Raw genomic sequence first — 25193 nt, 5'->3', positions numbered from 1 at the left:
CAGCTTTCCGTGCTGGCAGCTTTCCTGTGGGCGCAATCGCTGGACGTTTCGAATTTGGCAACCGGGCTCTGCGAGAGAGAAATACACAGTGTTGCCCCTTTACCAACAAAAGCTTTTGTAGAAAGCGAATGTCTGTCTATCAGCGAATGCAGTTCCAAGGGGCAGTGAAAACCAGCTACAGCTTTCCGTGCTGGCAGCTTTCCTGTGGGCGCAATCGCTGGACGTTTCGAATTTGGCAACCGGGCTCTGCGAGAGAGAAATACACAGTCTTGCCCCTTTACCAACAAAAGCTTTTGTAGAAAGCGAATGTCTGTCTATCAGCGAATGCAGTTCCAAGGGGCAGTGAAAACCAGCTACAGCTTTCCGTGCTGGCAGCTTTCCTGTGGGCGCAATCGCTGGACGTTTCGAATTTGGCAACCGGGCTCTGCGAGAGAGAAATACAAAGTGTTGCCCCTTTACCAACGAAAGCTTTTGTAGAAAGCGAATGTCTGTCTATCAGCGAATGCAGTTCCAAGGGGCAGTGAAAACCAGCTACAGTTTTCCGTGCTGGCAGATTTCCTGTGGGCGCAATCGCTGGATGTTTCGAATTTGGCAACCGGGCTCTGCGAGAGAGAAATACACAGTGTTGCCCCTTACGAAGGCAAGGTTTTACAGAAAGCGAATGTCTATCTATCAGTGAATGCAGTTCCAAGGGGCAGTGAAAACCAGCTACAGCTTTCCGTGCTGGCAGCTTTCCTGTGGGCGCAATCGCTGGACGTTTCGAATTTGGCAACCGGGCTCTGCGAGAGAGAAATACAAAGTGTTGCCCCTTTACCAACGAAAGCTTTTGTAGAAAGCGAATGTCTGTCTATCAGCGAATGCAGTTCCAAGGGGCAGTGAAAACCAGCTACAGCTTTCCGTGCTGGCAGCTTTCCTGTGGGCGCAATCGCTGGACGTTTCGAATTTGGCAACCGGGCTCTGCGAGAGAGAAATACACAGTGTTGCCCCTTACGAAGGCAAGGTTTTACAGAAAGCGAATGTCTATCTATCAGCGAATGCAGTTCCAAGGGGCAGTGAAAACCAGCTACAGCTTTCCGTGCTGGCAGCTTTCCTGTGGGCGCAATCGCTGGACGTTTCGAATTTGGCAACCGGGCTCTGCGAGAGAGAAATACACAGTGTTGCCCCTTTACCAACAAAAGCTTTTGTAGAAAGCGAATGTCTGTCTATCAGCGAATGCAGTTCCAAGGGGCAGTGAAAACCAGCTACAGCTTTCCGTGCTGGCAGCTTTCCTGTGGGCGCAATCGCTGGACGTTTCGAATTTGGCAACCGGGCTCTGCGAGAGAGAAATACACAGTGTTGCCCCTTTACCAACGAAAGCTTTTGTAGAAAGCGAATGTCTGTCTATCAGCGAATGCAGTTCCAAGGGGCAGTGAAAACCAGCTACAGCTTTCCGTGCTGGCAGCTTTCCTGTGGGCGCAATCGCTGGACGTTTCGAATTTGGCAACCGGGCTCTGCGAGAGAGAAATACACAGTGTTGCCCCTTTACGAAAGAAAGCTTTTGTAGAAAGCGAATGTCTGTCTATCAGCGAATGCAGTTCCAAGGGGCAGTGAAAACCAGCTACAGCTTTCCGTGCTGGCAGCTTTCCTGTGGGCGCAATCGCTGGACGTTTCGAATTTGGCAACCGGGCTCTGCGAGAGAGAAATACACAGTGTTGCCCCTTTACCAACGAAAGCGTTTGTAGAAAGCGAATGTCTGTCTATCAGCGAATGCAGTTCCAAGGGGCAGTGAAAACCAGCTACAGCTTTCCGTGCTGGCAGCTTTCCTGTGGGCGCAATCGCTGGACGTTTCGAATTTGGCAACCGGGCTCTGCGAGAGAGAAATACACAGTGTTGCCCCTTACGAAGGCAAGGTTTTACAGAAAGCGAATGTCTGTCTATCTGCGAATGCAGTTCCAAGGGGCAGTGAAAACCAGCTACAGCTTTCCGTGCTGGCAGCTTTCCTGTGGGCGCAATCGCTGGACGTTTCGATTTGGCAACCGGGCTCTGCGAGAGAGAAATACACAGTGTTGCCCCTTACGAAGGCAAGTTTTACAGAAAGCGAATGTCTATCTATCAGCGAATGCAGTTCCAAGGGGCAGTGAAAACCAGCTACAGCTTTCCGTGCTGGCAGCTTTCCTGTGGGCGCAATCGCTGGACGTTTCGAATTTGGCAACCGGGCTCTGCGAGAGAGAAATACACAGTCTTACCCCTTTACCAACAAAAGCTTTTGTAGAAAGCGAATGTCTGTCTATCAGCGAATGCAGTTCCAAGGGGCAGTGAAAACCAGCTACAGCTTTCCGTGCTGGCAGCTTTCCTGTGGGCGCAATCGCTGGACGTTTCGAATTTGGCAACCGGGCTCTGCGAGAGAGAAATACACAGTGTTGCCCCTTTATGAACGAAAGCTTTTGTAGAAAGCGAATGTCTGTCTATCAGCGAATGCAGTTCCAAGGGGCAGTGAAAACCAGGTACAGCTTTCCGTGCTGGCAGCTTTCCTGTGGGCGCAATCGCTGGACGTTTCGAATTTGGCAACCGGGCTCTGCGAGAGAGAAATACACACTGTTGCCCGTTTACGAACGCAAGCTTTTGTAGAAAGCGAATGTCTCTCTATCAGCAAATGCAGTTCCAAGGGGCAGTGAAAACCAGCTACAGCTTTCCTTGCTGGCAGCTTTCCTGTGGGCGCAATCGCTGGACGTTTCGAATTTGGCAACCGGGCTCTGCGAGAGAGAAATACACACTGTTGCCCCTTTACCATCGAAAGCGTTTGTAGAAAGCGAATGTCTGTCTATCAGCGAATGCAGTTCCAAGGGGCAGTGAAAACCAGCTACAGCTTTCCGTGCTGGCAGCTTTCCTGTGGGCGCAATCGCTGGACGTTTCGAATTTGGCAACCGGGCTCTGCGAGAGAGAAATACACAGTGTTGCCCCTTTACGAAAGAAAGCTTTTGTAGAAAGCGAATGTCTGTCTATCAGCGAATGCAGTTCCAAGGGGCAGTGAAAACCAGCTACAGCTTTCCGTGCTGGCAGCTTTCCTGTGGGCGCAATCGCTGGACGTTTCGAATTTGGCAACCGGGCTCTGCGAGAGAGAAATACACAGTGTTGCCCCTTTACCAACGAAAGCTTTTGTAGAAAGCGAATGTCTGTCTATCAGCGAATGCAGTTCCAAGGGGCAGTGAAAACCAGCTACAGCTTTCCGTGCTGGCAGCTTTCCTGTGGGCGCAATCGCTGGACGTTTCGAAATTGGCAACCGGGCTCTGCGAGAGAGAAATACACAGACTTACCCCTTTACCAACGAAAGCTTTTGTAGAAAGCGAATGTCTGTCTATCAGCGAATGCAGTTCCAAGGGGCAGTGAAAACCAGCTACAGCTTTCCGTGCTGGCAGCTTTCCTGTGGGCGCAATCGCTGGACGTTTCGAATTTGGCAACCGGGCTCTGCGAGAGAGAAATACACAGTGTTGCCCCTTTACCAACGAAAGCTTTTGTAGAAAGCGAATGTCTGTCTATCAGCGAATGCAGTTCCAAGGGGCAGTGAAAACCAGCTACAGCTTTCCTTGCTGGCAGCTTTCCTGTGGGCGCAATCGCTGGACGTTTCGAATTTGGCAACCGGGCTCTGCGAGAGAGAAATACACAGTGTTGCCCGTTTACGAACGCAAGCTTTTGTAGAAAGCGAATGTCTGTCTATCAGCGAATGCAGTTCCAAGGGGCAGTGAAAACCAGCTACAGCTTTCCTTGCTGGCAGCTTTCCTGTGGGCGCAATCGCTGGACGTTTCGAATTTGGCAACCGGGCTCTGCGAGAGAGAAATACACAGTGTTGCCCGTTTACGAACGCAAGCTTTTGTAGAAAGCGAATGTCTCTCTATCAGCAAATGCAGTTCCAAGGGGCAGTGAAAACCAGCTACAGCTTTCCTTGCTGGCAGCTTTCCTGTGGGCGCAATCGCTGGACGTTTCGAATTTGGCAACCGGGCTCTGCGAGAGAGAAATACACACTGTTGCCCCTTTACCATCGAAAGCTTTTGTAGAAAGCGAATGTCTGTCTATCAGCGAATGCAGTTCCAAGGGGCAGTGAAAACCAGCTACAGCTTTCCGTGCTGGCAGCTTTCCTGTGGGCGCAATCGCTGGACGTTTCGAATTTGGCAACCGGGCTCTGCGAGAGAGAAATACACAGTGTTGCCCCTTTACCAACAAAAGCTTTTGTAGAAAGCGAATGTCTGTCTATCAGCGAATGCAGTTCCAAGGGGCAGTGAAAACCAGCTACAGCTTTCCGTGCTGGCAGCTTTCCTGTGGGCGCAATCGCTGGACGTTTCGAATTTGGCAACCGGGCTCTGCGAGAGAGAAATACACAGTCTTGCCCCTTTACCAACAAAAGCTTTTGTAGAAAGCGAATGTCTGTCTATCAGCGAATGCAGTTCCAAGGGGCAGTGAAAACCAGCTACAGCTTTCCGTGCTGGCAGCTTTCCTGTGGGCGCAATCGCTGGACGTTTCGAATTTGGCAACCGGGCTCTGCGAGAGAGAAATACAAAGTGTTGCCCCTTTACCAACGAAAGCTTTTGTAGAAAGCGAATGTCTGTCTATCAGTGAATGCAGTTCCAAGGGGCAGTGAAAACCAGCTACAGTTTTCCGTGCTGGCAGATTTCCTGTGGGCGCAATCGCTGGATGTTTCGAATTTGGCAACCGGGCTCTGCGAGAGAGAAATACACAGTGTTGCCCCTTACGAAGGCAAGGTTTTACAGAAAGCGAATGTCTATCTATCAGTGAATGCAGTTCCAAGGGGCAGTGAAAACCAGCTACAGCTTTCCGTGCTGGCAGCTTTCCTGTGGGCGCAATCGCTGGACGTTTCGAATTTGGCAACCGGGCTCTGCGAGAGAGAAATACAAAGTGTTGCCCCTTTACCAACGAAAGCTTTTGTAGAAAGCGAATGTCTGTCTATCAGCGAATGCAGTTCCAAGGGGCAGTGAAAACCAGCTACAGCTTTCCGTGCTGGCAGCTTTCCTGTGGGCGCAATCGCTGGACGTTTCGAATTTGGCAACCGGGCTCTGCGAGAGAGAAATACACAGTCTTGCCCCTTTACCAACAAAAGCTTTTGTAGAAAGCGAATGTCTGTCTATCAGCGAATGCAGTTCCAAGGGGCAGTGAAAACCAGCTACAGCTTTCCGTGCTGGCAGCTTTCCTGTGGGCGCAATCGCTGGACGTTTCGAATTTGGCAACCGGGCTCTGCGAGAGAGAAATACACAGTGTTGCCCCTTACGAAGGCAAGGTTTTACAGAAAGCGAATGTCTATCTATCAGCGAATGCAGTTCCAAGGGGCAGTGAAAACCAGCTACAGCTTTCCGTGCTGGCAGCTTTCCTGTGGGCGCAATCGCTGGACGTTTCGAATTTGGCAACCGGGCTCTGCGAGAGAGAAATACACAGTGTTGCCCCTTTACCAACAAAAGCTTTTGTAGAAAGCGAATGTCTGTCTATCAGCGAATGCAGTTCCAAGGGGCAGTGAAAACCAGCTACAGCTTTCCGTGCTGGCAGCTTTCCTGTGGGCGCAATCGCTGGACGTTTCGAATTTGGCAACCGGGCTCTGCGAGAGAGAAATACACAGTGTTGCCCCTTTACCAACGAAAGCTTTTGTAGAAAGCGAATGTCTGTCTATCAGCGAATGCAGTTCCAAGGGGCAGTGAAAACCAGCTACAGCTTTCCGTGCTGGCAGCTTTCCTGTGGGCGCAATCGCTGGACGTTTCGAATTTGGCAACCGGGCTCTGCGAGAGAGAAATACACAGTGTTGCCCCTTTGCGAAAGAAAGCTTTTGTAGAAAGCGAATGTCTGTCTATCAGCGAATGCAGTTCCAAGGGGCAGTGAAAACCAGCTACAGCTTTCCGTGCTGGCAGCTTTCCTGTGGGCGCAATCGCTGGACGTTTCGAATTTGGCAACCGGGCTCTGCGAGAGAGAAATACACAGTGTTGCCCCTTTACCAACGAAAGCGTTTGTAGAAAGCGAATGTCTGTCTATCAGCGAATGCAGTTCCAAGGGGCAGTGAAAACCAGCTACAGCTTTCCGTGCTGGCAGCTTTCCTGTGGGCGCAATCGCTGGACGTTTCGAATTTGGCAACCGGGCTCTGCGAGAGAGAAATACACAGTGTTGCCCCTTACGAAGGCAAGGTTTTACAGAAAGCGAATGTCTGTCTATCTGCGAATGCAGTTCCAAGGGGCAGTGAAAACCAGCTACAGCTTTCCGTGCTGGCAGCTTTCCTGTGGGCGCAATCGCTGGACGTTTCGATTTGGCAACCGGGCTCTGCGAGAGAGAAATACACAGTGTTGCCCCTTACGAAGGCAAGTTTTACAGAAAGCGAATGTCTATCTATCAGCGAATGCAGTTCCAAGGCGCAGTGAAAACCAGCTACAGCTTTCCGTGCTGGCAGCTTTCCTGTGGGCGCAATCGCTGGACGTTTCGAATTTGGCAACCGGGCTCTGCGAGAGAGAAATACACAGTCTTACCCCTTTACCAACAAAAGCTTTTGTAGAAAGCGAATGTCTGTCTATCAGCGAATGCAGTTCCAAGGGGCAGTGAAAACCAGCTACAGCTTTCCGTGCTGGCAGCTTTCCTGTGGGCGCAATCGCTGGACGTTTCGAATTTGGCAACCGGGCTCTGCGAGAGAGAAATACACAGTGTTGCCCCTTTATGAACGAAAGCTTTTGTAGAAAGAGAATGTCTGTCTATCAGCGAATGCAGTTCCAAGGGGCAGTGAAAACCAGGTACAGCTTTCCGTGCTGGCAGATTTCCTGTGGGCGCAATCGCTGGACGTTTCGAATTTGGCAACCGGGCTCTGCGAGAGAGAAATACACACTGTTGCCCGTTTACGAACGCAAGCTTTTGTAGAAAGCGAATGTCTCTCTATCAGCAAATGCAGTTCCAAGGGGCAGTGAAAACCAGCTACAGCTTTCCTTGCTGGCAGCTTTCCTGTGGGCGCAATCGCTGGACGTTTCGAATTTGGCAACCGGGCTCTGCGAGAGAGAAATACACACTGTTGCCCCTTTACCATCGAAAGCTTTTGTAGAAAGCGAATGTCTGTCTATCAGCGAATGCAGTTCCAAGGGGCAGTGAAAACCAGCTACAGCTTTCCGTGCTGGCAGCTTTCCTGTGGGCGCAATCGCTGGACGTTTCGAAATTGGCAACCGGGCTCTGCGAGAGAGAAATACACAGTGTTGCCCCTTTACCAACAAAAGCTTTTGTAGAAAGCGAATGTCTGTCTATCAGCGAATGCAGTTCCAAGGGGCAGTGAAAACCAGCTACAGCTTTCCGTGCTGGCAGCTTTCCTGTGGGCGCAATCGCTGGACGTTTCGAATTTGGCAACCGGGCTCTGCGAGAGAGAAATACACAGTGTTGCCCCTTTACCAACAAAAGCTTTTGTAGAAAGCGAATGTCTGTCTATCAGCGAATGCAGTTCCAAGGGGCAGTGAAAACCAGCTACAGCTTTCCGTGCTGGCAGCTTTCCTGTGGGCGCAATCGCTGGACGTTTCGAATTTGGCAACCGGGCTCTGCGAGAGAGAAATACAAAGTGTTGCCCCTTTACCAACGAAAGCTTTTGTAGAAAGCGAATGTCTGTCTATCAGCGAATGCAGTTCCAAGGGGCAGTGAAAACCAGCTACAGCTTTCCGTGCTGGCAGCTTTCCTGTGGGCGCAATCGCTGGACGTTTCGAATTTGGCAACCGGGCTCTGCGAGAGAAAATACACAGTCTTGCCCCTTTACCAACAAAAGCTTTTGTAGAAAGCGAATGTCTGTCTATCAGCGAATGCAGTTCCAAGGGGCAGTGAAAACCAGCTACAGCTTTCCGTGCTGGCAGCTTTCCTGTGGGCGCAATCGCTGGACGTTTCGAATTTGGCAACCGGGCTCTGCGAGAGAGAAATACACAGTGTTGCCCCTTTACCAACAAAAGCTTTTGTAGAAAGCGAATGTCTGTCTATCAGCGAATGCAGTTCCAAGGGGCAGTGAAAACCAGCTACAGCTTTCCGTGCTGGCAGCTTTCCTGTGGGCGCAATCGCTGGACGTTTCGAATTTGGCAACCGGGCTCTGCGAGACAGAAATACACAGTGTTGCCCCTTTACCAACGAAAGCTTTTGTAGAAAGCGAATGTCTGTCTATCAGCGAATGCAGTTCCAAGGGGCAGTGAAAACCAGCTACAGCTTTCCGTGCTGGCAGCTTTCCTGTGGGCGCAATCGCTGGACGTTTCGAATTTGGCAACCGGGCTCTGCGAGAGAGAAATACACAGTGTTGCCCCTTTACGAAAGAAAGCTTTTGTAGAAAGCGAATGTCTGTCTATCAGCGAATGCAGTTCCAAGGGGCAGTGAAAACCAGCTACAGCTTTCCGTGCTGGCAGCTTTCCTGTGGGCGCAATCGCTGGACGTTTCGAATTTGGCAACCGGGCTCTGCGAGAGAGAAATACACAGTATTGCCCCTTTACCAACGAAAGCGTTTGTAGAAAGCGAATGTCTGTCTATCAGCGAATGCAGTTCCAAGGGGCAGTGAAAACCAGCTACAGCTTTCCGTGCTGGCAGCTTTCCTGTGGGCGCAATCGCTGGACGTTTCGAATTTGGCAACCGGGCTCTGCGAGAGAGAAATACACAGTGTTGCCCCTTACGAAGGCAAGGTTTTACAGAAAGCGAATGTCTGTCTATCTGCGAATGCAGTTCCAAGGGGCAGTGAAAACCAGCTACAGCTTTCCGTGCTGGCAGCTTTCCTGTGGGCGCAATCGCTGGACGTTTCGATTTGGCAACCGGGCTCTGCGAGAGAGAAATACACAGTGTTGCCCCTTACGAAGCCAAGTTTTACAGAAAGCGAATGTCTATCTATCAGCGAATGCAGTTCCAAGGCGCAGTGAAAACCAGCTACAGCTTTCCGTGCTGGCAGCTTTCCTGTGGGCGCAATCGCTGGACGTTTCGAATTTGGCAACCGGGCTCTGCGAGAGAGAAATACACAGTCTTACCCCTTTACCAACAAAAGCTTTTGTAGAAAGCGAATGTCTGTCTATCAGCGAATGCAGTTCCAAGGGGCAGTGAAAACCAGCTACAGCTTTCCGTGCTGGCAGCTTTCCTGTGGGCGCAATCGCTGGACGTTTCGAATTTGGCAACCGGGCTCTGCGAGAGAGAAATACACAGTGTTGCCCCTTTATGAACGAAAGCTTTTGTAGAAAGAGAATGTCTGTCTATCAGCGAATGCAGTTCCAAGGGGCAGTGAAAACCAGGTACAGCTTTCCGTGCTGGCAGATTTCCTGTGGGCGCAATCGCTGGACGTTTCGAATTTGGCAACCGGGCTCTGCGAGAGAGAAATACACACTGTTGCCCGTTTACGAACGCAAGCTTTTGTAGAAAGCGAATGTCTCTCTATCAGCAAATGCAGTTCCAAGGGGCAGTGAAAACCAGCTACAGCTTTCCTTGCTGGCAGCTTTCCTGTGGGCGCAATCGCTGGACGTTTCGAATTTGGCAACCGGGCTCTGCGAGAGAGAAATACACACTGTTGCCCCTTTACCATCGAAAGCTTTTGTAGAAAGCGAATGTCTGTCTATCAGCGAATGCAGTTCCAAGGGGCAGTGAAAACCAGCTACAGCTTTCCGTGCTGGCAGCTTTCCTGTGGGCGCAATCGCTGGACGTTTCGAAATTGGCAACCGGGCTCTGCGAGAGAGAAATACACAGTGTTGCCCCTTTACCAACAAAAGCTTTTGTAGAAAGCGAATGTCTGTCTATCAGCGAATGCAGTTCCAAGGGGCAGTGAAAACCAGCTACAGCTTTCCGTGCTGGCAGCTTTCCTGTGGGCGCAATCGCTGGACGTTTCGAATTTGGCAACCGGGCTCTGCGAGAGAGAAATACACAGTGTTGCCCCTTTACCAACGAAAGCTTTTGTAGAAAGCGAATGTCTGTCTATCAGCGAATGCAGTTCCAAGGGGCAGTGAAAACCAGCTACAGCTTTCCGTGCTGGCAGCTTTCCTGTGGGCGCAATCGCTGGACGTTTCGAATTTGGCAACCGGGCTCTGCGAGAGAGAAATACAAAGTGTTGCCCCTTTACCAACGAAAGCTTTTGTAGAAAGCGAATGTCTGTCTATCAGCGAATGCAGTTCCAAGGGGCAGTGAAAACCAGCTACAGCTTTCCGTGCTGGCAGCTTTCCTGTGGGCGCAATCGCTGGACGTTTCGAATTTGGCAACCGGGCTCTGCGAGAGAAAATACACAGTGTTGCCCCTGTAGCAACGAAAGCGTTTGTAGAAAGCGAATGTCTGTCTATCAGCGAATGCAGTTCCAAGGGGCAGTGAAAACCAGCTACAGCTTTCCGTGCTGGCAGCTTTCCTGTGGGCGCAATCGCTGGACGTTTCGAATTTGGCAACCGGGCTCTGCGAGAGAGAAATACACAGTCTTGCCCCTTTACGAATGAAAGCTTTTGTAGAAAGCGAATGTCTGTCTATCAGCGAATGCAGTTCCAAGGGGCAGTGAAAACCAGCTACAGCTTTCCGTGCTGGCAGCTTTCCTGTGGGCGCAATCGCTGGACGTTTCGAATTTGGCAACCGGGCTCTGCGAGAGAGAAATACAAAGTGTTGCCCCTTTACCAACGAAAGCTTTTGTAGAAAGCGAATGTCTGTCTATCAGCGAATGCAGTTCCAAGGCGCAGTGAAAACCAGCTACAGCTTTCCGTGCTGGCAGCTTTCCTGTGGGCGCAATCGCTGGACGTTTCGAATTTGGCAACCGGGCTCTGCGAGAGAGAAATACACAGTCTTGCCCCTTTACCAACAAAAGCTTTTGTAGAAAGCGAATGTCTGTCTATCAGCGAATGCAGTTCCAAGGGGCAGTGAAAACCAGCTACAGCTTTCCGTGCTGGCAGCTTTCCTGTGGGCGCAATCGCTGGACGTTTCGAATTTGGCAACCGGGCTCTGCGACAGAGAAATACACAGTCTTGCCCCTTTACCAACAAAAGCTTTTGTCGAAAGCGAATGTCTGTCTATCAGCGAATGCAGTTCCAAGGGGCAGTGAAAACCAGCTACAGCTTTCCGTGCTGGCAGCTTTCCTGTGGGCGCAATCGCTGGACGTTTCGAATTTGGCAGCCGGGCTCTGCGAGAGAGAAATACACAGTCTTGCCCCTTTACCAACAAAAGCTTTTGTAGAAAGCGAATGTCTGTCTATCAGCGAATGCAGTTCCAAGGGGCAGTGAAAACCAGCTACAGCTTTCCGTGCTGGCAGCTTTCCTGTGGGCGCAATCGCTGGACGTTTCGAGTTTGGCAACCGGGCTCTGCGAGAGAGAAATACACAGTGTTGCCCCCTTACGAAGGCAACGTTTTACAGAAAGCGAATGTCTATCTATCAGTGAATGCAGTTCCAAGGGGCAGTGAAAACCAGCTACAGCTTTCCGTGCTGGCAGCTTTCCTGTGGGCGCAATCGCTGGACGTTTCGAATTTGGCAACCGGGCTCTGCGAGAGAGAAATACACAGTCTTACCCCTTTACCAACAAAAGCTTTTGTAGAAAGCGAATGTCTGTCTATCAGCGAATGCAGTTCCAAGGGGCAGTGAAAACCAGCTACAGCTTTCCGTGCTGGCAGCTTTCCTGTGGGCGCAATCGCTGGACGTTTCGAAATTGGCAACCGGGCTCTGCGAGAGAGAAATACACAGACTTACCCCTTTACCAACGAAAGCTTTTGTAGAAAGCAAATGTCTGTCTATCAGCGAATGCAGTTCCAAGGGGCAGTGAAAACCAGCTACAGCTTTCCGTGCTGGCAGCTTTCCTGTGGGCGCAATCGCTGGACGTTTCGAATTTGGCAACCGGGCTCTGCGAGAGAGAAATACACAGTGTTGCCCCTTTACCAACGAAAGCTTTTGTAGAAAGCGAATGTCTGTCTATCAGCGAATGCAGTTCCAAGGGGCAGTGAAAACCAGCTACAGCTTTCCTTGCTGGCAGCTTTCCTGTGGGCGCAATCGCTGGACGTTTCGAATTTGGCAACCGGGCTCTGCGAGAGAGAAATACACAGTGTTGCCCCTTTACCATCGAAAGCTTTTGTAGAAAGCGAATGTCTGTCTATCAGCGAATGCAGTTCCAAGGGGCAGTGAAAACCAGCTACAGCTTTCCATGCTGGCAGCTTTCCTGTGGGCGCAATCGCTGGACGTTTCGAAATTGGCAACCGGGCTCTGCGAGAGAGAAATACACAGTGTTGCCCCTTTACCAACAAAAGCTTTTGTAGAAAGCGAATGTCTGTCTATCAGCGAATGCAGTTCCAAGGGGCAGTGAAAACCAGCTACAGCTTTCCGTGCTGGCAGCTTTCCTGTGGGCGCAATCGCTGGACGTTTCGAATTTGGCAACCGGGCTCTGCGAGAGAGAAATACACACTGTTGCCCCTTACGAAGGCAAGGTTTTACAGAAAGCGAATGTCTATCTATCAGCGAATGCAGTTCCAAGGGGCAGTGAAAACCAGCTATAGCTTTCCGTGCTGGCAGCTTTCCTGTGGGCGCAATCGCTGGACGTTTCGAATTTGGCAACCGGGCTCTGCGAGAGAGAAATACACAGTGTTGCCCCTGTAGCAACGAAAGCGTTTGTAGAAAGCGAATGTCTGTCTATCAGCGAATGCAGTTCCAAGGGGCAGTGAAAACCAGCTACAGCTTTCCGTGCTGGCAGCTTTCCTGTGGGCGCAATCGCTGGACGTTTCGAATTTGGCAACCGGGCTCTGCGAGAGAGAAATACACAGTCTTGCCCCTTTACGAATGAAAGCTTTTGTAGAAAGCGAATGTCTGTCTATCAGCGAATGCAGTTCCAAGGGGCAGTGAAAACCAGCTACAGCTTTCCGTGCTGGCAGCTTTCCTGTGGGCGCAATCGCTGGACGTTTCGAATTTGGCAACCGGGCTCTGCGAGAGAGAAATACAAAGTGTTGCCCCTTTACCAACGAAAGCTTTTGTAGAAAGCGAATGTCTGTCTATCAGCGAATGCAGTTCCAAGGGGCAGTGAAAACCAGCTACAGCTTTCCGTGCTGGCAGCTTTCCTGTGGGCGCAATCGCTGGACGTTTCGAATTTGGCAACCGGGCTCTGCGAGAGAGAAATACGCAGTGTTGCCCCTTTACCAACAAAAGCTTTTGTAGAAAGCGAATGTCTGTCTATCAGCGAATGCAGTTCCAAGGGGCAGTGAAAACCAGCTACAGCTTTCCGTGCTGGCAGCTTTCCTGTGGGCGCAATCGCTGGACGTTTCGAATTTGGCAACCGGGCTCTGCGAGAGAGAAATACACAGTCTTGCCCCTTTACCAACAAAAGCTTTTGTAGAAAGCGAATGTCTGTCTATCAGCGAATGCAGTTCCAAGGGGCAGTGAAAACCAGCTACAGCTTTCCGTGCTGGCAGCTTTCCTGTGGGCGCAATCGCTGGACGTTTCGAATTTGGCAACCGGGCTCTGCGAGAGAAAATACACAATCTTGCCCCTTTACCAACAAAAGCTTTTGTAGAAAGCGAATGTCTGTCTATCAGCGAATGCAGTTCCAAGGGGCAGTGAAAACCAGCTACAGCTTTCCGTGCTGGCAGCTTTCCTGTGGGCGCAATCGCTGGACGTTTCGAATTTGGCAGCCGGGCTCTGCGAGAGAGAAATACACAGTCTTGCCCCTTTACCAACAAAAGCTTTTGTAGAAAGCGAATGTCTGTCTATCAGCGAATGCAGTTCCAAGGGGCAGTGAAAACCAGCTACAGCTTTCCGTGCTGGCAGCTTTCCTGTGGGCGCAATCGCTGGACGTTTCGAATTTGGCAACCGGGCTCTGCGAGAGAGAAATACACAGTGTTGCCCCTTACGAAGGCAAGGTTTTACAGAAAGCGAATGTCTATCTATCAGCGAATGCAGTTCCAAGGGGCAGTGAAAACCAGCTACAGCTTTCCGTGCTGGCAGCTTTCCTGTGGGCGCAATCGCTGGACGTTTCGAATTTGGCAACCGGGCTCTGCGAGAGAGAAATACAAAGTGTTGCCCCTTTACCAACGAAAGCTTTTGTAGAAAGCGAATGTCTGTCTATCAGCGAATGCAGTTCCAAGGCGCAGTGAAAACCAGCTACAGCTTTCCGTGCTGGCAGCTTTCCTGTGGGCGCAATCGCTGGACGTTTCGAATTTGGCAACCGGGCTCTGCGAGAGAGAAATACACAGTCTTGCCCCTTTACGAATGAAAGCTTTTGTAGAAAGCGAATGTCTGTCTATCAGCGAATGCAGTTCCAAGGGGCAGTGAAAACCAGCTACAGCTTTCCGTGCTGGCAGCTTTCCTGTGGGCGCAATCGCTGGACGTTTCGAATTTGGCAACCGGGCTCTGCGAGAGAGAAATACAAAGTGTTGCCCCTTTACCAACGAAAGCTTTTGTAGAAAGCGAATGTCTGTCTATCAGCGAATGCAGTTCCAAGGGGCAGTGAAAACCAGCTACAGCTTTCCGTGCTGGCAGCTTTCCTGTGGGCGCAATCGCTGGACGTTTCGAATTTGGCAACCGGGCTCTGCGAGAGAGAAATACACAGTGTTGCCCCTTACGAAGGCAAGGTTTTACAGAAAGCGAATGTCTATCTATCAGCGAATGCAGTTCCAAGGGGCAGTGAAAACCAGCTACAGCTTTCCGTGCTGGCAGCTTTCCTGTGGGCGCAATCGCTGGACGTTTCGAATTTGGCAACCGGGCTCTGCGAGAGAGAAATACACAGTGTTGCCCCTTTACCAACGAAAGCTTTTGTAGAAAGCGAATGTCTGTCTATCAGCGAATGCAGTTCCAAGGGGCAGTGAAAACCAGCTACAGCTTTCCGTGCTGGCAGCTTTCCTGTGGGCACAATCGCTGGACGTTTCGAATTTGGCAACCGGGCTCTGCGAGAGAGAAATACACAGTGTTGCCCCTTTACCAACAAAAGCTTTTGTAGAAAGCGAATGTCTGTCTATCAGCGAATGCAGTTCCAAGGGGCAGTGAAAACCAGCTACAGCTTTCCGTGCTGGCAGCTTTCCTGTGGGCGCAATCGCTGGACGTTTTGAATTTGGCAACCGGGCTCTGCGAGAGAGAAATACACAGTGTTGCCCCTTATGAAGGCAAGGTTTTACAGAAAGCGAATGTCTATCTATCAGCGAATGCAGTTCCAAGGGGCAGTGAAAACCAGCTACAGCTTTCGTGCTGGCAGCTTTCCTGTGGGCGCAATCGCTGGAAGTTTCAAATTTGGCAACCGGGCTCTGCGAGAGAGAAATACACAGTCTTACCCCTTTACCAACAAAAGCTTTTGTAGAAAGCGAATGTCTGTCTATCAGCGAATGCAGTTCCAAGGGGCAGTGAAAACCAGCTACAGCTTTCCGTGCTGGCAGCTTTCCTGTGGGCGCAATCGCTGGACGTTTCGAATTTGGCAACCGGGCTCTGCGACAGAGAAATACACAGACTTACCCCTTTACCAACGAAAGCTTTTGTAGAAAGCGAATGTCTGTCTATCAGCGAATGCAGTTCCAAGGGGCAGTGAAAACCAGCTACAGCTTTCCGTGCTGGCAGCTTTCCTGTGGGCGCAATCGCTGGACGTTTCGAATTTGGCAACCGGGCTCTGCGAGAGAGAAATACACAGTGTTGCCCCTTTACCAACGAAAGCTTTTGTAGAAAGCGAATGTCTGTCTATCAGCGAATGCAGTTCCAAGGGGCAGTGAAAACCAGCTACAGCTTTCCGTGCTGGCAGCTTTCCTGTGGGCGCAATCGCTGGACGTTTCGAATTTGGCAACCGGGCTCTGCGACAGAGAAATACAAAGTCTTGCCCCTTTACCAACGAAAGCTTTTGTAGAAAGCGAATGTCTGTCTATCAGCGAATGCAGTTCCAAGGGGCAGTGAAAACCAGCTACAGCTTTCCGTGCTGGCAGCTTTCCTGTGGGCGCAATCGCTGGACGTTTCGAATTTGGCAACCGGGCTCTGCGAGAGAGAAATACACAGTGTTGCCCCTTACGAAGGCAAGGTTTTACAGAAAGCGAATGTCTATCTATCAGCGAATGCAGTTCCAAGGGGCAGTGAAAACCAGCTACAGCTTTCCGTGCTGGCAGCTTTCCTGTGGGCGCAATCGCTGGACGTTTCGAATTTGGCAACCGGGCTCTGCGAGAGAGAAATACACAGTCTTACCCCTTTACCAACAAAAGCTTTTGTAGAAAGCGAATGTCTGTCTATCAGCGAATGCAGTTCCAAGGGGCAGTGAAAACCAGCTACAGCTTTCCGTGCTGGCAGCTTTCCTGTGGGCGCAATCGCTGGACGTTTCGAAATTGGCAACCGGGCTCTGCGAGAGAGAAATACACAGACTTACCCCTTTACCAACGAAAGCTTTTGTAGAAAGCGAATGTCTGTCTATCAGCGAATGCAGTTCCAAGGGGCAGTGAAAACCAGCTACAGCTTTCCGTGCTGGCAGCTTTCCTGTGGGCGCAATCGCTGGACGTTTCGAATTTGGCAACCGGGCTCTGCGAGAGAGAAATACACAGTGTTGCCCCTTTACCAACGAAAGCTTTTGTAGAAAGCGAATGTCTGTCTATCAGCGAATGCAGTTCCAAGGGGCAGTGAAAACCAGCTACAGCTTTCCGTGCTGGCAGCTTTCCTGTGGGCGCAATCGCTGGACGTTTCGAATTTGGCAACCGGGCTCTGCGAGAGAGAAATACACAGTCTTGCCCCTTTACGAATGAAAGCTTTTGTAGAAAGCGAATGTCTGTCTATCAGCGAATGCAGTTCCAAGGGGCAGTGAAAACCAGCTACAGCTTTCCGTGCTGGCAGCTTTCCTGTGGGCGCAATCGCTGGACGTTTCGAATTTGGCAACCGGGCTCTGCGAGAGAGAAATACACACTGTTGCCCCTTTACCATCGAAAGCTTTTGTAGAAAGCGAATGTCTGTCTATCAGCGAATGCAGTTCCAAGGGGCAGTGAAAACCAGCTACAGCTTTCCGTGCTGGCAGCTTTCCTGTGGGCGCAATCGCTGGACGTTTCGAATTTGGCAACCGGGCTCTGCGAGAGAGAAATACACAGTGTTGCCCCTTTACCAACAAAAGCTTTTGTAGAAAGCGAATGTCTGTCTATCAGCGAATGCAGTTCCAAGGGGCAGTGAAAACCAGCTACAGCTTTCCGTGCTGGCAGCTTTCCTGTGGGCGCAATCGCTGGACGTTTCGAATTTGGCAACCGGGCTCTGCGAGAGAGAAATACACAGTGTTGCCCCTTACGAAGGCAAGGTTTTACAGAAAGCGAATGTCTATCTATCAGCGAATGCAGTTCCAAGGGGCAGTGAAAACCAGCTACAGCTTTCCGTGCTGGCAGCTTTCCTGTGGGCGCAATCGCTGGACGTTTCGAATTTGGCAACCGGGCTCTGCGAGAGAGAAATACACAGTGTTGCCCCTTTACCAACGAAAGCTTTTGTAGAAAGCGAATGTCTGTCTATCAGCGAATGCAGTTCCAAGGGGCAGTGAAAACCAGCTACAGCTTTCCGTGCTGGCAGCTTTCCTGTGGGCGCAATCGCTGGACGTTTCGAATTTGGCAACCGGGCTCTGCGAGAGAGAAATACACAGACTTGCCCCTTTACCAACGAAAGCTTTTGTAGAAAGCGAATGTCTGTCTATCAGCGAATGCAGTTCCAAGGGGCAGTGAAAACCAGCTACAGCTTTCCGTGCTGGCAGCTTTCCTGTGGGCGCAATCGCTGGACGTTTCGAATTTGGCAACCGGGCTCTGCGAGAGAGAAATACACACTGTTGCCCCTTTACCAACGAAAGCTTTTGTAGAAAGCGAATGTCTGTCTATCAGCGAATGCAGTTCCAAGGGGCAGTGAAAACCAGCTACAGCTTTCCGTGCTGGCAGCTTTCCTGTGGGCGCAATCGCTGGACATTTCGAATTTGGCAACCGGGCTCTGCGAGAGAGAAATACACACTGTTGCCCCTTTAGCAACGAAAGCGTTTGTAGAAAGCGAATGTCTCTCTATCAGCGAATGCAGTTCCAAGGGGCAGTGAAAACCAGCTACAGCTTTCCGTGCTGGCAGCTTTCCTGTGGGCGCAATCGCTGGACGTTTCGAATTTGGCAACCGGGCTCTGCGAGAGATAAATACACAGACTTACCCCTTTACCAACAAAAGCTTTTGTAGAAAGCGAATGTCTGTCTATCAGCGAATGCAGTTCCAAGGGGCAGTGAAAACCAGCTACAGCTTTCCGTGCTGGCAGCTTTCCTGTGGGCGCAATCGCTGGACGTTTCGAATTTGGCAACCGGGCTCTGCGAGAGAGAAATACACAGTGTTGCCCCTTTACCAACAAAAGCTTTTGTAGAAAGCGAATGTCTGTCTATCAGCGAATGCAGTTCCAAGGGGCAGTGAAAACCAGCTACAGCTTTCCGTGCTGGCAGCTTTCCTGTGGGCGCAATCGCTGGACGTTTCGAATTTGGCAACCGGGCTCTGCGAGAGAAAATACACAGTCTTGCCCCTTTACCAACAAAAGCTTTTGTAGAAAGCGAATGTCTGTCTATCAGCGAATGCAGTTCCAAGGGGCAGTGAAAACCAGCTACAGCTTTCCGTGCTGGCAGCTTTCCTGTGGGCGCAATCGCTGGACGTTTCGAATTTGGCAACCGGGCTCTGCGAGAGAGAAATACACAGTCTTGCCCCTTTACGAATGAAAGCTTTTGTAGAAAGCGAATGTCTGTCTATCAGCGAATGCAGTTCCAAGGGGCAGTGAAAACCAGCTACAGCTTTCCGTGCTGGCAGCTTTCCTGTGGGCGCAATCGCTGGACGTTTCGAATTTGGCAACCGGGCTCTGCGAGAGAGAAATACAAAGTGTTGCCCCTTTACCAACGACAGCTTTTGTAGAAAGCGAATGTCTGTCTATCAGCGAATGCAGTTCCAAGGGGCAGTGAAAACCAGCTACAGCTTTCCGTGCTGGCAGCTTTCCTGTGGGCGCAATCGCTGGACGTTTCGAATTTGGCAACCGGGCTCTGCGAGAGAGAAATACACAGTGTTGCCCCTTTACCAACAAAAGCTTTTGTAGAAAGCGAATGTCTGTCTATCAGCGAATGCAGTTCCAAGGGGCAGTGAAAACCAGCTACAGCTTTCCGTGCTGGCAGCTTTCCTGTGGGCGCAATCGCTGGACGTTTCGAATTTGGCAACCGGGCTCTGCGAGAGAGAAATACACAGTGTTGCCCCTTTACCAACAAAAGCTTTTGTAGAAAGCGAATGTCTGTCTATCAGCAAATGCAGTTCCAAGGGGCAGTGAAAACCAGCTACAGCTTTCCGTGCTGGCAGCTTTCCTGTGGGCGCAATCGCTGGACGTTTCGAATTTGGCAACCGGGCTCTGCGAGAGAGAAATACACAGTCTTGCCCCTTTACCAACAAAAGCTTTTGTAGAAAGCGAATGTCTGTCTATCAGCGAATGCAGTTCCAAGGGGCAGTGAAAACCAGCTACAGCTTTCCGTGCTGGCAGCTTTCCTGTGGGCGCAATCGCTGGACGTTTCGAATTTGGCAACCGGGCTCTGCGAGAGAAAATACACAGTCTTGCCCCTTTACCAACAAAAGCTTTTGTAGAAAGCGAATGTCTGTCTATCAGCGAATGCAGTTCCAAGGGGCAGTGAAAACCAGCTACAGCTTTCCGTGCTGGCAGCTTTCCTGTGGGCGCAATCGCTGGACGTTTCGAATTTGGCAACCGGGCTCTGCGAGAGAGAAATACACAGTGTTGCCCCTTACGAAGGCAAGGTTTTACAGAAAGCGAATGTCTGTCTATCTGCGAATGCAGTTCCAAGGGGCAGTGAAAACCAGCTACAGCTTTCCGTGCTGGCAGCTTTCCTGTGGGCGCAATCGCTGGACGTTTCGAATTTGGCAACCGGGCTCTGCGAGAGAGAAATACACACTGTTGCCCCTTTACCAACGAAAGCTTTTGTAGAAAGCGAATGTCTGTCTATCAGCGAATGCAGTTCCAAGGGGCAGTGAAAACCAGCTACAGCTTTCCGTGCTGGCAGCTTTCCTGTGGGCGCAATCGCTGGACATTTCGAATTTGGCAACCGGGCTCTGCGAGAGAGAAATACACACTGTTGCCCCTGTAGCAACGAAAGCGTTTGTAGAAAGCGAATGTCTCTCTATCAGCGAATGCAGTTCCAAGGGGCAGTGAAAACCAGCTACAGCTTTCCGTGCTGGCAGCTTTCCTGTGGGCGCAATCGCTGGACGTTTCGAATTTGGCAACCGGGCTCTGCGAGAGAGAAATACACAGTCTTACCCCTTTACCAACAAAAGCTTTTGTAGAAAGCGAATGTCTGTCTATCAGCGAATGCAGTTCCAAGGGGCAGTGAAAACCAGCTACAGCTTTCCGTGCTGGCAGCTTTCCTGTGGGCGCAATCGCTGGACGTTTCGAATTTGGCAACCGGGCTCTGCGAGAGAGAAATACACAGTGTTGCCCCTTTACCAACAAAAGCTTTTGTAGAAAGCGAATGTCTGTCTATCAGCGAATGCAGTTCCAAGGCGCAGTGAAAACCAGCTACAGCTTTCCGTGCTGGCAGCTTTCCTGTGGGCGCAATCGCTGGACGTTTCGAATTTGGCAACCGGGCTCTGCGAGAGAAAATACACAGTCTTGCCCCTTTACCAACAAAAGCTTTTGTAGAAAGCGAATGTCTGTCTATCAGCGAATGCAGTTCCAAGGGGCAGTGAAAACCAGCTACAGCTTTCCGTGCTGGCAGCTTTCCTGTGGGCGCAATCGCTGGACGTTTCGAATTTGGCAACCGGGCTCTGCGAGAGAGAAATACACACTGTTGCCCCTTACGAAGGCAAGGTTTTACAGAAAGCGAATGTCTATCTATCAGCGAATGCAGTTCCAAGGGGCAGTGAAAACCAGCTACAGCTTTCCGTGCTGGCAGCTTTCCTGTGGGCGCAATCGCTGGACGTTTCGAATTTGGCAACCGGGCTCTGCGAGAGAGAAATACACAGTGTTGCCCCTTACGAAGGCAAGGTTTTACAGAAAGCGAATGTCTATCTATCAGCGAATGCAGTTCCAAGGGGCAGTGAAAACCAGCTACAGCTTTCCGTGCTGGCAGCTTTCCTGTGGGCGCAATCGCTGGACGTTTCGAATTTGGCAACCGGGCTCTGCGAGAGAGAAATACACAGTGTTGCCCCTTTACGAATGAAAGCTTTTGTAGAAAGCGAATGTCTGTCTATCAGCGAATGCAGTTCCAAGGGGCAGTGAAAACCAGCTACAGCTTTCCGTGCTGGCAGCTTTCCTGTGGGCGCAATCGCTGGACGTTTCGAATTTGGCAACCGGGCTCTGCGAGAGAGAAATACAAAGTGTTGCCCCTTTACCAACGAAAGCTTTTGTAGAAAGCGAATGTCTGTCTATCAGCGAATGCAGTTCCAAGGGGCAGTGAAAACCAGCTACAGCTTTCCGTGCTGGCAGCTTTCCTGTGGGCGCAATCGCTGGACGTTTCGAATTTGGCAACCGGGCTCTGCGAGAGAGAAATACACAGTGTTGCCCCTTTACCAACAAAAGCTTTTGTAGAAAGCGAATGTCTGTCTATCAGCGAATGCAGTTCCAAGGGGCAGTGAAAACCAGCTACAGCTTTCCGTGCTGGCAGCTTTCCTGTGGGCGCAATCGCTGGACGTTTCGAATTTGGCAACCGGGCTCTGCGAGAGAGAAATACACAGTGTTGCCCCTTTACCAACAAAAGCTTTTGTAGAAAGCGAATGTCTGTCTATCAGCGAATGCAGTTCCAAGGGGCAGTGAAAACCAGCTACAGCTTTCCGTGCTGGCAGCTTTCCTGTGGGCGCAATCGCTGGACGTTTCGAATTTGGCAACCGGGCTCTGCGAGAGAGAAATACACAGTCTTGCCCCTTTACCAACAAAAGCTTTTGTAGAAAGCGAATGTCTGTCTATCAGCGAATGCAGTTCCAAGGGGCAGTGAAAACCAGCTACAGCTTTCCGTGCTGGCAGCTTTCCTGTGGGCGCAATCGCTGGACGTTTCGAATTTGGCAACCGGGCTCTGCGAGAGAAAATACACAGTCTTGCCCCTTTACCAACAAAAGCTTTTGTAGAAAGCGAATGTCTGTCTATCAGCGAATGCAGTTCCAAGGGGCAGTGAAAACCAGCTACAGCTTTCCGTGCTGGCAGCTTTCCTGTGGGCGCAATCGCTGGACGTTTCGAATTTGGCAGCCGGGCTCTGCGAGAGAGAAATACACAGTCTTGCCCCTTTACCAACAAAAGCTTTTGTAGAAAGCGAATGTCTGTCTATCAGCGAATGCAGTTCCAAGGGGCAGTGAAAACCAGCTACAGCTTTCCGTGCTGGCAGCTTTCCTGTGGGCGCAATCGCTGGACGTTTCGAATTTGGCAACCGGGCTCTGCGAGAGAGAAATACACAGTGTTGCCCCTTACGAAGGCAAGGTTTTACAGAAAGCGAATGTCTATCTATCAGTGAATGCAGTTCCAAGGGGCAGTGACAACCAGCTACAGCTTTCCGTGCTGGCAGCTTTCCTGTGGGCGCAATCGCTGGACGTTTCGAATTTGGCAACCGGGCTCTGCGAGAGAGAAATACACAGCGTTGCCCCTTTACCAACAAAAGCTTTTGTAGAAAGCGAATGTCTGTCTATCAGCGAATGCAGTTCCAAGGCGCAGTGAAAACCAGCTACAGCTTTCCGTGCTGGCAGCTTTCCTGTGGGCGCAATCGCTGGACGTTTCGAAATTGGCAACCGGGCTCTGCGAGAGACAAATACACAGTCTTGCCCCTTTACGAATGAAAGCTTTTGTAGAAAGCGAATGTCTGTCTATCAGCGAATGCAGTTCCAAGGGGCAGTGAAAACCAGCTACAGCTTTCCGTGCTGGCAGCTTTCCTGTGGGCGCAATCGCTGGACGTTTCGAATTTGGCAACCGGGCTCTGCGAGAGAGAAATACAAAGTGTTGCCCCTTTACCAAAGAAAGCTTTTGTAGAAAGCGAATGTCTGTCTATCAGCGAATGCAGTTCCAAGGGGCAGTGAAAACCAGCTACAGCTTTCCGTGCTGGCAGCTTTCCTGTGGGCGCAATCGCTGGACGTTTCGAATTTGGCAACCGGGCTCTGCGAGAGAGAAATACACAGTGTTGCCCCTTTACCAACAAAAGCTTTTGTAGAAAGCGAATGTCTGTCTATCAGCGAATGCAGTTCCAAGGGGCAGTGAAAACCAGCTACAGCTTTCCGTGCTGGCAGCTTTCCTGTGGGCGCAATCGCTGGACGTTTTGAATTTGGCAACCGGGCTCTGCGAGAGAGAAATACACAGTGTTGCCCCTTACGAAGGCAAGGTTTTACAGAAAGCGAATGTCTATCTATCAGCGAATGCAGTTCCAAGGGGCAGTGAAAACCAGCTACAGCTTTCCGTGCTGGCAGCTTTCCTGTGGGCGCAATCGCTGGACGTTTCGAATTTGGCAACCGGGCTCTGCGAGAGAGAAATACACAGTCTTACCACTTTACCAACAAAAGCTTTTGTAGAAAGCGAATGTCTGTCTATCAGCGAATGCAGTACCAAGGGGCAGTGAAAACCAGCTACAGCTTTCCGTGCTGGCAGGTTTCCTGTGGGCGCAATCGCTGGACGTTTCGAAATTGGCAACCGGGCTCTGCGAGAGAGAAATACACAGACTTACCCCTTTACCAACGAAAGCTTTTGTAGAAAGCGAATGTCTGTCTATCAGCGAATGCAGTTCCAAGGGGCAGTGAAAACCAGCTACAGCTTTCCGTGCTGGCAGCTTTCCTGTGGGCGCAATCGCTGGACGTTTCGAATTTGGCAACCGGGCTCTGCGAGAGAGAAATACACAGTGTTGCCCCTTTACCAACGAAAGCTTTTGCAGAAAGCGAATGTCTGTCTATCAGCGAATGCAGTTCCAAGGGGCAGTGAAAACCAGCTACAGCTTTCCGTGCTGGCAGCTTTCCTGTGGGCGCAATCGCTGGACGTTTCGAATTTGGCAACCGGGCTCTGCGACAGAGAAATACACAGTCTTGCCCCTTTACGAATGAAAGCTTTTGTAGAAAGCGAATGTCTGTCTATCAGCGAATGCAGTTCCAAGGGGCAGTGAAAACCAGCTACAGCTTTCCGTGCTGGCAGCTTTCCTGTGGGCGCAATCGCTGGACGTTTCGAATTTGGCAACTGGGCTCTGCGAGAGAGAAATACAAAGTGTTGCCCCTTTACCAACGAAAGCTTTTGTAGAAAGCGAATGTCTGTCTATCAGCGAATGCAGTTCCAAGGGGCAGTGAAAACCAGCTACAGCTTTCCGTGCTGGCAGCTTTCCTGTGGGCGCAATCGCTGGACGTTTCGAATTTGGCAACCGGGCTCTGCGAGAGAGAAATACACAGTGTTGCCCCTTACGAAGGCAAGGTTTTACAGAAAGCGAATGTCTATCTATCAGCGAATGCAGTTCCAAGGGGCAGTGAAAACCAGCTACAGCTTTCCGTGCTGGCAGCTTTCCTGTGGGCGCAATCGCTGGACGTTTCGAATTTGGCAACCGGGCTCTGCGAGAGAGAAATACACAGTCTTACCCCTTTACCAACAAAAGCTTTTGTAGAAAGCGAATGTCTGTCTATCAGCGAATGCAGTTCCAAGGGGCAGTGAAAACCAGCTACAGCTTTCCGTGCTGGCAGCTTTCCTGTGGGCGCAATCGCTGGACGTTTCGAAATTGGCAACCGGGCTCTGCGAGAGAGAAATACACAGACTTACCCCTTTACCAACGAAAGCTTTTGTAGAAAGCGAATGTCTGTCTATCAGCGAATGCAGTTCCAAGGGGCAGTGAAAACCAGCTACAGCTTTCCGTGCTGGCAGCTTTCCTGTGGGCGCAATCGCTGGACGTTTCGAATTTGGCAACCGGGCTCTGCGAGAGAGAAATACACAGTGTTGCCCCTTTACCAACGAAGGCTTTTGTAGAAAGCGAATGTCTGTCTATCAGCGAATGCAGTTCCAAGGGGCAGTGAAAACCAGCTACAGCTTTCCGTGCTGGCAGCTTTCCTGTGGGCGCAATCGCTGGACGTTTCGAATTTGGCAACCGGGCTCTGCGAGAGAGAAATACACAGTCTTGCCCCTTTACGAATGAAAGCTTTTGTAGAAAGCGAATGTCTGTCTATCAGCGAATGCAGTTCCAAGGGGCAGTGAAAACCAGCTACAGCTTTCCGTGCTGGCAGCTTTCCTGTGGGCGCAATCGCTGGACGTTTCGAATTTGGCAACCGGGCTCTGCGAGAGAGAAATACAAAGTGTTGCCCCTTTACCAACGAAAGCTTTTGTAGAAAGCGAATG

Source organism: Mycteria americana, chromosome 8 (assembly GCF_035582795.1).
Source record: "Mycteria americana isolate JAX WOST 10 ecotype Jacksonville Zoo and Gardens chromosome 8, USCA_MyAme_1.0, whole genome shotgun sequence".
Lineage (NCBI taxonomy): Eukaryota > Metazoa > Chordata > Aves > Ciconiiformes > Ciconiidae > Mycteria > Mycteria americana.
The sequence above is the reverse complement of the archived record's forward strand: the minus strand, read 5'-3'. Positions refer to the sequence as shown.